The sequence below is a fragment of the Triticum dicoccoides genome, chromosome 2B (assembly GCF_002162155.2).
Source record: "Triticum dicoccoides isolate Atlit2015 ecotype Zavitan chromosome 2B, WEW_v2.0, whole genome shotgun sequence".
NCBI lineage: Eukaryota > Viridiplantae > Streptophyta > Magnoliopsida > Poales > Poaceae > Triticum > Triticum dicoccoides.
In genome coordinates, this window is record NC_041383.1 from 631,490,438 (window position 1) to 631,504,148 (window position 13,711).

Sequence of the window (13,711 nt, forward strand, 5' to 3'; positions counted from 1 at the left end):
AGTTGTTCCATGTTATGGTCATTGAGAATGTGCCTTTCCTTGAGAGATTGTGTGTACCAGATCTAGAAGGACCAACAAAAATTAGGGTCATTGACGCGCCGAAATTGACATCGTTGGTTTACTCGTCTGCTATCATTTCCAAACTATTTATTGTATCTGTAATTGTTCAGGTACAACACTCATCTTCTTCTCCGTCTTCTTGAAATTCACGTTTTTAAATTTCTTCTTGATGTATTTATGACCATCTTCCAGAAAATGATTCCCACAAGCTTGACCCAGTTTATGTGCACAGTGAAGATCTTGGCAATAAAATCTATCGGCCCCAATCTGGATCAAGTTGTTGGATTCCTTACATTCTTTCTGTGCACGGAGAAGCTACTCATCAAGGTGAAACTTCTTTCCGATTAGTAAATGTAATCACCATGTAGCTCAATTTTTTCATAATTTTCCCAAATTACGATGACAAGTGTAGTGTTCAAAACTGCATCTACGTGCTGCACCAAAAGAAATGTTTTTAGTATTTTTTCTCACGTGACCACCTGCGTCATTTTTTTGTTGTACTACTATAGTAGCCTAGGCTAGTCAAAGTGGAAAGTAACTTAGACTAGTAACTCTATGGTTACCCTAAGAGCAAGTACTACCTCCGTCCTGGTTTACTCTTCCTATTTTGTAGTATCAAAATTTGACCATAAATTTAGCTGACAAAATGTTAATGCATGTCACTAAAAATTATATTGTTGGATTCGTATTTGAAAATAATTTCATATGGTATTGTTTTTGGTGACATGCATTGGCATTTTCTTAGGTAAATCTATGGTCAAAATTTTAAACTAAATATGAGGTAGTACAAAAGTGGGCTATAATGGCCCTCCACTATGTAGGCCAAAACACGTGCCAAATTCACTTGTGATGCATTTGGCATCGATGCCCCTCCATTGCTCACCTTGTGCCCCAATCTGGATCACCTACTTTGCTCCGGTGCCAAATTAACTCACGCAATGAAAAAACACTTGCGTGGGAGAGAGAGAGATAGAGAGAGAGAGAGAGGACTGAGGCAATAAAAACACTTGTTTGGGAGAGTGAGAGGCTGGTGTAGTTGGTTTGATTGATTTGTTTATACATGTGGGTCTTTGTGCACAGCGGTGCCAACTCTCTCACATCGCGAAAGCGGTGCCAAAATCTTTTGATTTGACATCGATGCATATTATGTGGCATACTTTTGAGAAATATGGCATCGGCCACGTAGTGGAAGGCAACAAATTCCCAAGCTCTTCACGTGCTCCTAGATAAATGAGAGGAAAGAGAAAGAGAGAGAGAGAGAGAGAGAGAGAGAGAGATAGAGATAGATAGATAGAGAGAGAGAGAGAAAGAGTGAAAAAATATCACTAGCCAGCAAACCCTATCGTATGAGCGAATGATATTGGCACCTCTTGATGACACGGCAATCTTATACAGCCAGCTGCTCTAATATTTTCTCTTCTTTTGCAGATAAAAAAAGAACCGAGAGTGAAAAATGTGATGCATTATAACAATCTCATCGAATGCCTTGATCTCCATCTTACATAAGTTGATTTGATCGACTACCGAGGCAGCACATCTGAGATTAAATTCGCCAGGTTCTCTATTCTGGAGGCAAGTGTGCTCAAGGTTATGAGGTTTGGCGTTCTCTAGTGCAAAAATGAATGGCGTGCTGATCACCGCAAGTGTCTAAGCCTAAATGAAAAAGTCTCCGCAGAAGCTGAATTTGTTTTTGAAATATCAAGTGGCCAGAGACTCGAAAATTTATTTGCCCATTAGTGACATGTCAGGGCAGTGGATTTTAGTTTGTATGATAATGATGCATCCACCTAAAGTAACAAAAGTTCTTACGTATACTTCATAGTAATTCCCTCTTCGTAGGTGCAGCATTACTCCTATCATTTGTAATATTAGTTTGAAACTTGTAATATTGCCATGTCCTATTCCTGCGTTTTCAAAATCCTGCGAATCAAAGAGGTCCTGAGTTGGTGATGATGTTGTGCCTGCCATCTTTCACAAATAGCCGTCGGATCTAGATCTGACGCATACAAACCAAACTTCTCCAATCTTGGACAAAGATGCCCGCACTTGTTCCCTATTTACAAACAACTCCTTGTATCTCACAATCAGCCTTATCTCCTCCCCACCACATCTAGAAGGCCATGGAAAAATCTGGCGTGATGGCCGCTGCCGGCGCCATCCACCCCAATCTTGGTGTTCCGTGCAATGCACGGGCATGTACGCACAGAAAATTATGTCAAACACGGCTAGTTGTAAGCAGGCTAGCTCTACAACAATGATGATAGTGATTGCAGACAGTGAGGCTGATTATGGTATGCCAAACACGGTGCCTATACTCAGGTGTCATCTCCAGCACAGGGTCTTGTCACTTCATTGTGAGGAGAAGCACGTAATAATTTGACCAACGGGTAGTATAGTGCTACTACATTGGTATTACTACTGCTAGTACTAGCACCACCGTCTGGATTTAGTAGTACTACCACGTCCATATGGATTTAGTATTTGACTAGCAATATCTAGTAATGCATGTCACAAAAAATGTACTACTCCCTCTGTAAATAAATACATGGTGTATTGTTTTATTCCTATCGGTGAGAGAACTTAATGTCTTTTTTGCTAATTAATAGGATTACATGCAATGAACTAACCACTGCATGTCATGTTTGGTAGTCTCAAGTCATTGAAAGCATGCATGTCCCACATCTCTCATTAGTTGATATGTCATGAAATAAGAAACAAGGAGGGAGTTAATGTACCGTGCCTAAGTGTTTTGGGATTATTTGATTTTCGTAAGGTGACTTACACAACATTTTTGGTTACATGCATTAAAATTTTATTAGTTAAATCAAAGGTCAAAACTTGGCGGAAAATGCAAAGGGGACCAATAAACCAGTAAACATCAAAGTTCCCTTGTTTGGCCCCAACTAGGGGTCCGGTGAGATGTCTATACTGCACCGGCATGGAGGGGGACGCAACTTCATTGACTTACTGCACTTGCCTTTGGGTGTATGACACGTGGGCCCAATGGGTGGCTGGCCCACCTGTCATACAGCCAAAGGCAGGTGTAGTAGAGGGCCGAGGAGTAGATAGCCAACACACACGTGAATTCAACGCAGTCTGCACTTATCAAATGAAGGCTCCCCGCCAGTCCAATCTACGAAATCCTACGCACCTACGTACCCTAACCAAGGGCAATAGTGATCACTCTAATCGCAAGATCAGTTGACTAGAAGCTGGACCCATGGAGGCGATGAGCGCGAGCGTCAGCCGGCTTTTCCAGATGGTCCACGACGCCGGCATGCAGCCCGGCACCGAGGAACATCTCCAGGTAGTGCCTGAGGCCGCCAGGGCGAGGGGCCGCTTGGACGTCAGCTTCGTCTCCTTGTCCGACGAGGTCCTCGTCGGCTTCCTCGACAAGTTCACTGTCGGTGTCAAAACCGGTGGATCTCGGGTAGGGGGTCCCGAACTGTGCGTCTAGGCGGATGGTAACAGGAGACGAGGGACATGATGTTTTTACCCAGGTTCGGGCCCTCTTGATGGAGGTAAAACCCTACGTCATGCTTGATTAATATTGATGATGTGGGTTACAAGAGTAGATCTACCACGAGATCAAGGAGGCTAAACCCTAGAAGCTAGCCTATGGTATGATTGTTGTTCGTCCTATGGACTAAAGCCATCTGGTTTATATAGACGCCGGAGAGGGCTAGGGATACATAGAGTCGGTTACAATGGTAGGAGATCTGCATATCCGTATCGCCAAGCTTGCCTTCCACGCCAAGGAAAGTCCCATCCGGACACGGGACGAAGTCTTCAATCTTATATCTTCATAGTCTTGGAGTCCGGCCGATGATGGTTGTTCGGCTATCCGGAGACCCCTAGTCCGGGACTCCCTTAGTAGCCCCTGAACCAGGCTTCAATGACGACGAGTCCGGCGCGCATATTGTCTTCGGCATTGCAAGGCGGGTTCCTCCTCCGAATAATTTATAGAAGATTGTGAACACCAGGATAGTGTCCGGCTCTGCAAAAATAAATTCCACATACCATCGTAGAGAGAATAATATTACACAAGATCAATCTGCTGACGTATTCTGTGGCGTAATGTCACACCACTTCCAAGCCTTTACTCGAATTGTTTCTATTGTTCCACCTCAGCGCGTTTCGCGAGGCGGTTTCCTTGGCACGTCCGTCGAAGCAGAGATCGTGTTCCCCTTATTCTGGGATTCCCATTAATACGGACATGCGTAACCCAACCGCGCCCGTTGCCACGCCCCCTCCATCGTAGGCGGGTTCCAAACGGTCACGGGGACGGCTCTTGGTATTCTTCCTCTTTATAATGAGACCAAGGCCCGTTCTTTTTATTCAATCCTCTATCGAATCCGCCCCTCTCCCTGAGTTCCAACACCCAGGGCTCCGAATTCAGGTACCTTCAATCCTCAACAATGTCCGGTCCTGATCTACGAGGCCGTTGGATGCCCTCCTCCGTCACGGAGGAGGACGTGCTAAAGCTGAGAGATGCCAGGTATTTAGCCTACGAGATTTCGCATAGGCTGCCTGCCCGAGGGCAAGTTATCCCAACTCCCGAGCCTAGCGAGATCGTCGTGTTCACGTCTCACTTCCGTCGGGGTTTAGGCTTCCCGACGGATCCCTTCATGAGGGGGCTCATGTTTTACTATGGCCTGGAATTCCACGACCTGGCTCCGGAGTTCATCCTCCATATCTCATCAGTCATTGTCGTTTGTGAAGCCTTCCTCCGCACTACCCCTCACTTCGGCTTATGGCTCAAAACCTTCAACGTGGAGCCGAAGATGATCGAGGGGCGTCAGGCAGAGTGCGGCGGGGCGGTTATAAGCAAGAGGGCTGAAGCTCCATGGCCCAAGGGCTCTTTCCAAGAGGAGCTCGGCTTGTGGCAACAGGAGTGGTTTTATATCACCGCTCCCCGGGGCAGCAGGCAGAAACCGCCGCCCGTCTTTCGCTCGGGCCCTCCACAGCAGGTGACGTCATGGGTCAACAAGGGGCGTGACTGGGGGCCGCCCAAAGACATCCCCCTGTTGCAGGACCGGATTCAAGGCCTCCAAGAAAGGGAGATCAATCTGGTCGCAGTGGTGCAGGTCATGTTGATCCGGCGCCTACTGCCCTGCAAACGTCGCCCCCTCCGCCTGTTGGAATTTAATCCGGAGGGGCCGCGAGCTCTTCAACACTTCATGGGTTTGACTCCCATGGAGATGTATAAATTGTTCTTCGGATCGCAAGAGACGCATCCGGAATTGACCGAGGACGCTGGCCTAAGCTGCAATCGCCCGGATACTCAAGTAAGTAGCCCTGTGTCCGGACACACCATCCATTTATTTATCATGAGCTTGCCTTTTAACCAGCTATCCCTGGACAGGAGTGGATAGCGCAAGCAAAACTGATACGGTGTCCGACCCCCCTCCCTGAGACCACGCAGGATCCCGTGTTAATCAAAATGTTGGAGGTTGCACCTTCGAATGAGGGCGAAGGGGGGCATGGGGAAACTGTCACCTCTGCCAAGGAGGCGTTTAGTAAGGGAGGAATCGAGAGTCCCTCCTTCCAGGGGAGAAGAGGAACGCTTCCGAAGACCCGGAGGCCAAGGCCTCAAAGCGGGGAAAGAAATCTGTACTGGACGGTCCTGCGCCAGAAAGCACTCCGGCCGTACTGTCTCCTCGGAGGAATCAGCCCTCTAACGAGCTGTAAGTGAAAAGGGGAATTTTATAATTATCAGACACCCCTGCTTAATGTCTAAAGGTAACGAAGTTTTTACCTTGTAGTTCGGATCCCAGCCCATCTCAGCACAGCTCATCTTCGGGAGACCTTCGTCCGGAGATGATGGAAAGCGAAACGCCTTCATCTGCCGCCCCATCATGCGGGGCGGACGACCCTGAGGTGTCGTCGCGGAGGGTCTCCCCGAATCCGGCGGGACCGGAGAGTTCGGAGCCCATTGGAGTACGGTCGGTGGAGCTGCAGGATTTGCTTAAGAGGGCGTCCATGTCAGAAGATCACCGCACATTAATGGGTGATGTGATTGAGAGGATCTCGTCCGCTGAAACCGGGTTGTATGAGGCCGTCGGAAGTTTACTGACGGGATTTGAGGTACGCAAAAAATGACATACCTGTTGACAGTTTTGCACATGAAGTGCGCCCTGTATAGATAGTAGCCCCCGAGACTTGGTATGCTGTCGAAAACGACATCGTGCCTAGGATCGTAATCTCGGTTATTAACTGTCGCCTTTCCCATGCAGGTGGCGAAACGTTCGCTGGCCAACCGTACTGATGAATTTGCCGAGCTGAAGAAGCAACTCGACGCTGCAGATGCGGACATCTCGCTGGTCAATAGATGACTTGATGAGTCACAAGGTATGTGGTTGCCCCGCGGTTGGTTAGTAAGGGAGATGACGCCCATTCCTTACAAATTGTATGCTCAGATGCAGATGGTGCTGCTGCTGTAGAGGACCTTCGAGCAGAACTTGCTCGGGCCAAGGAGCAAGCCAGAAAAAGCGAGGCGGCTGCCTTGAAGGCAGCAGAAGGGCTAGAAGCCGAGAAGGCTGCTCACTGCCGAAGCAGGGAGGAGATGGCTCGAATGGCCATGAAATTAAGAGTTGCTACCGACCGCCTGGAAGTTCTTGAAGGAGAACGCCGAGCGAAGCGAGAGGACCTGAAGAAGGCCGATGCCGAGGCCAAGGATGCCCGTAGTGCGATGCGGGCTATGAAGGAGGAACTGCGTCAGGTCGGAGACATTGTGGCTGGAAAGCCCTTTATGCTGCGTAGGAAGTTCACAGATCCGAAGTATGCTTAGCTGGGCCGATTGTACGGTGCGGAGGATCCTTATCTGGACTTGGCGGTGAGTGCGGCTGACGCAGTCGTGCACTTTCGAAGCCAGGAGGATCATGAAATGGAAGAGCTTTTCTGGTCTCAATTCCATAGTCCGGAGTGTCCACTTCTGTTGAGTGATCGGCTGGTTGAGTGGGCGGAGCTGAATAGGTTGTCCGAACTGGCCATGACGGATGTGGTAACTCATTTGTGGCCGAAAAGGCCCAAGCCAAAGAGTTATTTTGGCTTGTTGCAGCAATTCCTTGGGGCAGTGCCGCATATTAAGGCGATGAAGCGGTCGGCATGCATAGAAGGTGTGCGGATGGCTCTCACCCGTGGTAAAACATACTGGGCGGAGATGGATGCCACCGCTGTTGCATCCCGGGGTTCGGACAAAAGCCGATTCCCCACCGAGCATTACTTTGAGGAAGTCCTGTAGGGCGCTCGTATAATAGAGTCGCAGTGCTCGAAAGATGTTATGTTTGAATGACATGTATGATTTCTAAGATCATGTTTATAATGCAATGACTTTTTATACTTGTGTGTTCAAGTATTGAACTATCTCCTGTGCGGCCGTATATGTATGTATAATCTGAAAGATGGCAGTCTTTGGCTTCAGCCATGTGCTGGAGTGTTTGCAAAAAGAAAAACGCTTTTTCACACTTAATCCAACGTCTTGGTCCTTTTAAGGAGGTAATAGCATAGCAAACTAGGCAACCGGACTATAATGCTTTATCACTTTCACTTTGCCATAGGAGCTCGAATGTGGGGCTACTATATAGCCCCTGATGGCACCGCGCTTCTCCGAACTTGGGGCGAGTATGTGCCTGACCGGGAAGCGGTCCTTCATCAAAGCGGAGGAATTCTAAACATTCCAATGGTCGATCGAGTGGTTGACCAGTCTCTCGCTATATCATGACAGTCAGTTTTCGGCTTTCTCTACTGAGGTGCTCTCCCGGCCGAACCGGGGCACAATCGCAGTAGTTCTCCTGGTGCCGCGTTAGCTGATGATACGGAACGTAAGGCAGCAAAACACAGGAGCCGGGCAAACCCAACATTTGACCAAAGACATGATTCAGAGCTGATGCATATAAGGCCTAACTTGAGACGCCAAACACTCCCTGAGGTGTTCGGTCTTTATGATATCGGGCAGAATAAACGCCCTAAGCCCCTAGTGTCCAGGTACAGGCGAGAACTTCTGACGCGGACGATGCCAAAACGCCAGCCTCCTCCACGGCTCTGGTAAGAAACCGGGGGATGTTTATCAACAAGAGACAGTGAGAAAGGTTTACGCAGGGTCTTAATCTGAAAAGAATCCTTGCAACGGGTCCCTACTGCACGTCTGCGCCTGTGTCTCCGTTGTGCTGTATCTTGGACGGGTGTGGCACGTGCTTCATCCGTAAAAGAGAAGGACTTAGTTTCCAAGAAATATCATGCAAAAAGTGTATCAAAATAAAGTATAGTTTGGAAAGATGAAGAAAGTGGAGCTTTATTAGCTTTCATCATTTATGCGCGCGCCCCCCTAAAAAAAGGGGTATGCGGCTGGGAAGCCCCTTGTTAAGTTACGCCGGACTCGTCTAACCACGTCCGAGGTCTAAATGACCTTTTTTTAGGGGCTTTGACTTGCAAGGTCGGAATAATGTGTGGCTGTCTAGGCAGCCGCACATTCTCCATGGTCTAGAGACACCTGGAGTCTTAAGAATATGCCACGTGGACCGGGCATTTTTAAGCGTAAGAGACGCGTAATGTGGTATTGCATTAAAGCGGGCGAAAGTTGCACGCCCCAGTAGTGCTTAAGGGGTCTGCTAAATGGGGTGATGGAGGGTGAGCTTTTCGCGACGGAGGTTGTCGGATGAACCGAACACGACCCCTAGTGGTACAGAGCCTGTAAAATTGGCTAAAAAGGCCTGGCGTCACTCCTTTGAAGGAAGTGCTTGCTATAGCGAATTTTGGTGGGTTCTATCCCCAGTATGCGGACGGTGTCCTGGTATAGCAGGGGCCTTGCTGCGTGTTATCATGTGAAGTGAGTTCACTGTTTTGACTTCTAATGGGAAAGTCTTTTGGTTTCCGGAGCGCTGCTTTTGGGTTTCGTCACTTTCACTTGGTGTATTGAGCCCTTTGTGTTCGGCGTTAAGTCGGCCGGACTTCTTGAAGACCCAACAATCTCTGTGGGTATGGTTTGCAGGCCTCCCGGAGGTACCGTGTATTAGACACAGTCTATCCAGAATCTTGTTGATGTTGGATAGCTCGTCACTGTTATCCTTTAAGGGCAGTGTTTTGTTGTTCGGCCGAGAGCTTTTGAATCCGGCGTTGACCTCCGTACTATTTGGGCCATTCTCCTTGTTCCGGCGCTGATCTTTTTTGCATCGTGATTTCCCATTTCCATCCCTGATTTCGGATGTACTCGGGTCGCTGGTGCTGCATCTAGCCAACCAGTTGTCTTCCCCCGCGCAAAAGCTGGTCATGAGACTTGTTAGTGCGGCCATTGTTCTTCGTTTTTCCTGGCCGAGGTGTCTGGCGAGCCATTCGTCTCGGACGTTGTGTTTGAAGGCTGCTAAGGCTTCAGCGTCCGGACAGTCGACTATTTGGTTCTTTTTAGTGAGGAACCTGTTCCAGAATTTGCGTGCTGATTCTCCGGGCTGTTGAGTTATGTGACTTAAATCATCTGCATCCGGAGGCCGGACATAAGTCCCCTGAAAATTTGCTCGAAATGCATCCTCAAGCTCTTCCCAACTCCCAATCGTATTTTCTGGGAGGCTTTTTAAGCCAATGCCGGGCCGGCCCTTTGAGCTTGAGGGGAAGGTATTTTATGGCATGGAGATCGTCTCCTCTTGCCATGTGTATGTGTAGGATATAATCCTCAATCCAGACTCCGGGGTCTGTTGTTCCGTCGTATGCCTCTATGTTTATGGGTTTAAATCCCGCTGGAAATCCATGATCCAGTACCTCGTCGGTAAAACATAGTGGGTGTGCGGCGCCCGTGTATTTGGGTGTGCCGTTGTCTTCAAATGCTCGGCTGGTTGTGTTACTTCCTGGCGTCTTCTTTTTTGGCCCTTAGATAGACCTGGCTGGGTTATCCTTTTTCTGAAGATCTTTATGCTGATCATGTGCCGGCTTGTGTGTGGCACCCGTGTTGCTCTTGGCCTGTCATCTGGTCATCTATCCGGCCAGGCGGCCCCTTTCTTTTTTGACTGCGGGGGCTCGAAGGCCTCCTCGTCAAATTCGGGCAACAGCTTGCGCTTCGGGTAGCTCTTTGTCTGGTGACTAGTGCCATATTTATCTGCGGTGTTGAGTACTTTGCTCCATCTCATTCTGAGTGTGTCTTCCGCTGTTTTGAGCTTCCGCTTTTGCTTCTTCAAACTTCTTGCAGTGGCGACGAGCCTGTTATGGAGATTCATATGCTCTGGTGATGTGAGATCATCTTCGCCGGGGATGGGTTGCTTGTCCGGTTCATGTCCGGTTGGCTGCTTGTTGACGTGTGCGTCATCCATTGCTTCGCCCTGCTCTAGGGCCGGGTCCATATGGGTACCGATTTTGTCGATGCCGGTCTCGGGCGGCGCTTGCGTTGCCGCTTTGTTTGTCTGTTGGGGGAGTTGTCCTTTGCCACGTCCCGCTTTTCCTCATTGTTGCTTCCTTTTGGTGTGTCCACCATGCATACGTTGTGGGATGGGGTGGCTTTCCTGCGCCCATTAGGCGCTGGTTCTTGGTCGTCCCTAGCATCGTCGTCCATACCGTCGATGTCCTCGGAGTCGTAGTCTAGCATGTCAGTTAAATCGTCGACAACGGCTACCAAGTGGGCGGTGTGTGGGCTTTGAATTTCTTCGTCGTCCGCATCCCAGCCGTCCTGACCACAATCTGGCCAGGTCTCTCCTGATAACGAGAGGTATTTTAGCGAACTCAAGGTGTCGCCGAAAGGTGAGTGTTGAGAGACATCCGCTGCGGTGAACTCCATGATCGGCGCCCAGTCGGATTCGATCGGGGCGGGCGCGGGAGGTTCGGAGTCCGGCACCTTGGAGTCACGAGCTTTATGAGGGACGAAGTCAGTGTTCGGCTCTATCACCGTAGAGGTTGCAGCCCTCGAGGCGGTGTCTAGGCATCCATCCTCGATCTGCGGAGCTGGCTCCGAATTGAAAATTGGAGTGGTTTCGAGTGCGGCCTCCAGGGTACTGTCCGGCGACAGAGCTAAATCATGCCCATCGTGACAGTACGGCACGCTCGGCTGTGGCTCGAATCCGTCGAGGATCAAGTCCCCGCGGATGTCAGCCGTGAAGTTCAAACTTCCAAATCTGACCTGACGGCCAGGGGCATGGCCTTCGATCTGCTCCAGCTCGCCAAGCGAGTTGGCCCGCAGTGCGAAGCCACCGAATACGAAGATCTGTCTGGGGAGGAAGGCCTCACCCTGGACTGCATCATCGTTGATGATCGAAGAAGCCATCGAGCCTATCGGTGACGACACAGAGGAACTCTCAATGAAAGCACCAATGTCGGTGTCAAAACCGGCGGATCTCGGGTAGGGGGTCCCGAACTGTGCGTCTAGGCGGATGGTAACAGGAGACGAGGGACACGATGTTTTTACCCAGGTTCGGGCCCTCTTGATGGAGGTAAAACCCTACGTCCTGCTTGATTAATATTGATGATGTGGGTTACAAGAGTAGATCTACCATGAGATCAAGGAGGCTAAACCCTAGAAGCTAGCCTATGGTATGATTGTTGTTCGTCCTATGGACTAAAGCCATCCGGTTTATATAGACACCGGAGAGGGCTAGGGTTACACAGAGTCGGTTACAATGGTAGGAGATCTACATATCCGTATCGCCAAGCTTGCCTTCCACACCAAGGAAAGTCCCATCCGGACACGGGACGAAGTCTTCAATCTTGTATCTTCATAGTCTTGGAGTCCGGCCGATGATGGTAGTTCGGCTATCCGGACACCCCCTAGTCCGGGACTCCCTCATTCACCATCGTCAAGAAGCTCGCAGACGACCTTGACGTACGACTCCAGCCCATGTGCCCAGGCTCTGTTATGCCCGCCACCCTCAACGGCCTCTATGGTGACAACCTATTTGACGCACTGGTCGCCCTGCGACTGCCCGCCATTGCGCCGGAGAATGTCCACCTCGAGGTCGCGCTCACCGCGCAGTGCCTGGCACAGCAAGACACCACCAACATAATCACCCACGTCTACGCGCAAATCATCCACAAGGACTACTACATGCAAGAGGAGGACGATAGGACGCTGGCCTTCTTGGATCACAGGGCAACCTTGGACGACATTGTTCAAAAGCATGTTGAGCTCGCCGCTAATGAAACTGCTCCTCACACGTCGGTTGGTGACTCGGCACACTAGGGCGTGAGGATGTCATTGATGGATCCTTATGTATCTTTATCTTTCCATCAAATCCATGTTGTAGTATATGGTACTACTAGTAATTATCTTACCTTTTTCATCAACTTCATAATTTTTGTACGTACTCCATGCATGAACCGCGCCAGAACCAAACTTCTCATTACTCTAGGGAAAATCAGTATTTCTATCTATCGGTCGCGCCATGGAGCAGAACCAAATTTTACAAGTTACAAGTTCAAAAGGAAAGGACAGTCGTATTCGCGTCGCACCCCCACATGGTTGGTCCAGCACGCCTCTGAAGGGGGAATGTGTGTTGTGTTGCATTTTCACTTACAAGTGGGGCCGCAGTTGAGCAAACCGACTATGAGCAAACCCCTACCACGCCCACCGTGTGATGGCTAAGAAAACAGGAGGGAGAAGAGATGGCTATAGCATGGACTCCAAGAAAATTGGTGTCAGATGGGACTCGTGTGGGTGGCATGTGCCGTACTGCTGGATGTGAATGCTAGTTATGGTCCATGCCACCGCACTATCTCGAGGTGTTGGTTACGTAGAATAAATTTCCTGTAGTCCGTTCTCAACCCTCCTCTATCTCTCTTCTCAGCCATCCAGCATACGCTCGGAGCCCATTGTCTGTTTGCTCATATGCGGTCCCACATGTCAGTGAAAACGCAAGAGGACCCACTGAACCTGCACATCTTTCACCTCGATGTGTTGGTGATGAAAAACAAATCCAATAAAGATCATCGGTGGCCGCTTTTCGAGTTACTCAAGAGTATTAAGATTCTATTTACATTTTAACCCATGATGCACATCACGTGGCTTCAACTACCACTCCATTTTCTTGCATGACCCGACCTGGATGCTAGATGTCCCACGTGTTGGCAAAAGGAGGAAGAACTCGACCAAATCTTCGGTTGTTCTCTCGGATTAGACTAGTTGTGCTAACTTAAAATTTTATTGAGTAGAACGGATGCAAGTTTTGGTATTGGGAAGAAGAGTACATTGATATATTAATAGAGCGCAATTTAGTAGATGTTCTAGCACTTTTAGCTAGCATAGAGGCTAGAGATGTGACTAGTGCACTTGTTGATAGAATAGAGGCTATACATGAGACTAGATGCGAGGAAGCAATGACTACTTCTTTACACTCGAACAAAAAAGAAGCACACAAGTTCGAGCTTCCGCAGATCAACAACGAATGCATCGAGAAGGCATTAATCCAACTTACAGGAGCAGTTATGGAAGTTGGATATCTTCTAAAATGTATTCTTGTGTTTCTTGTTTCTTTGGTCTTGCTTTTCTACTCAAATTTTGGTGATGTATTTCCATGTACCAAAAATCAGTTATGAAAAAAAGATATGTGTTTGCAAAGAAAAATGTAGGCGGATGGGATGCGTCCGCGTGTTGGGCGCATGGCCACCGCATCCGAGAAATGGCCTGGACACGACCCCGTTTCCCAACCCAAACGAAGAGAATCCGGGAAAAACGGAGGTCTAT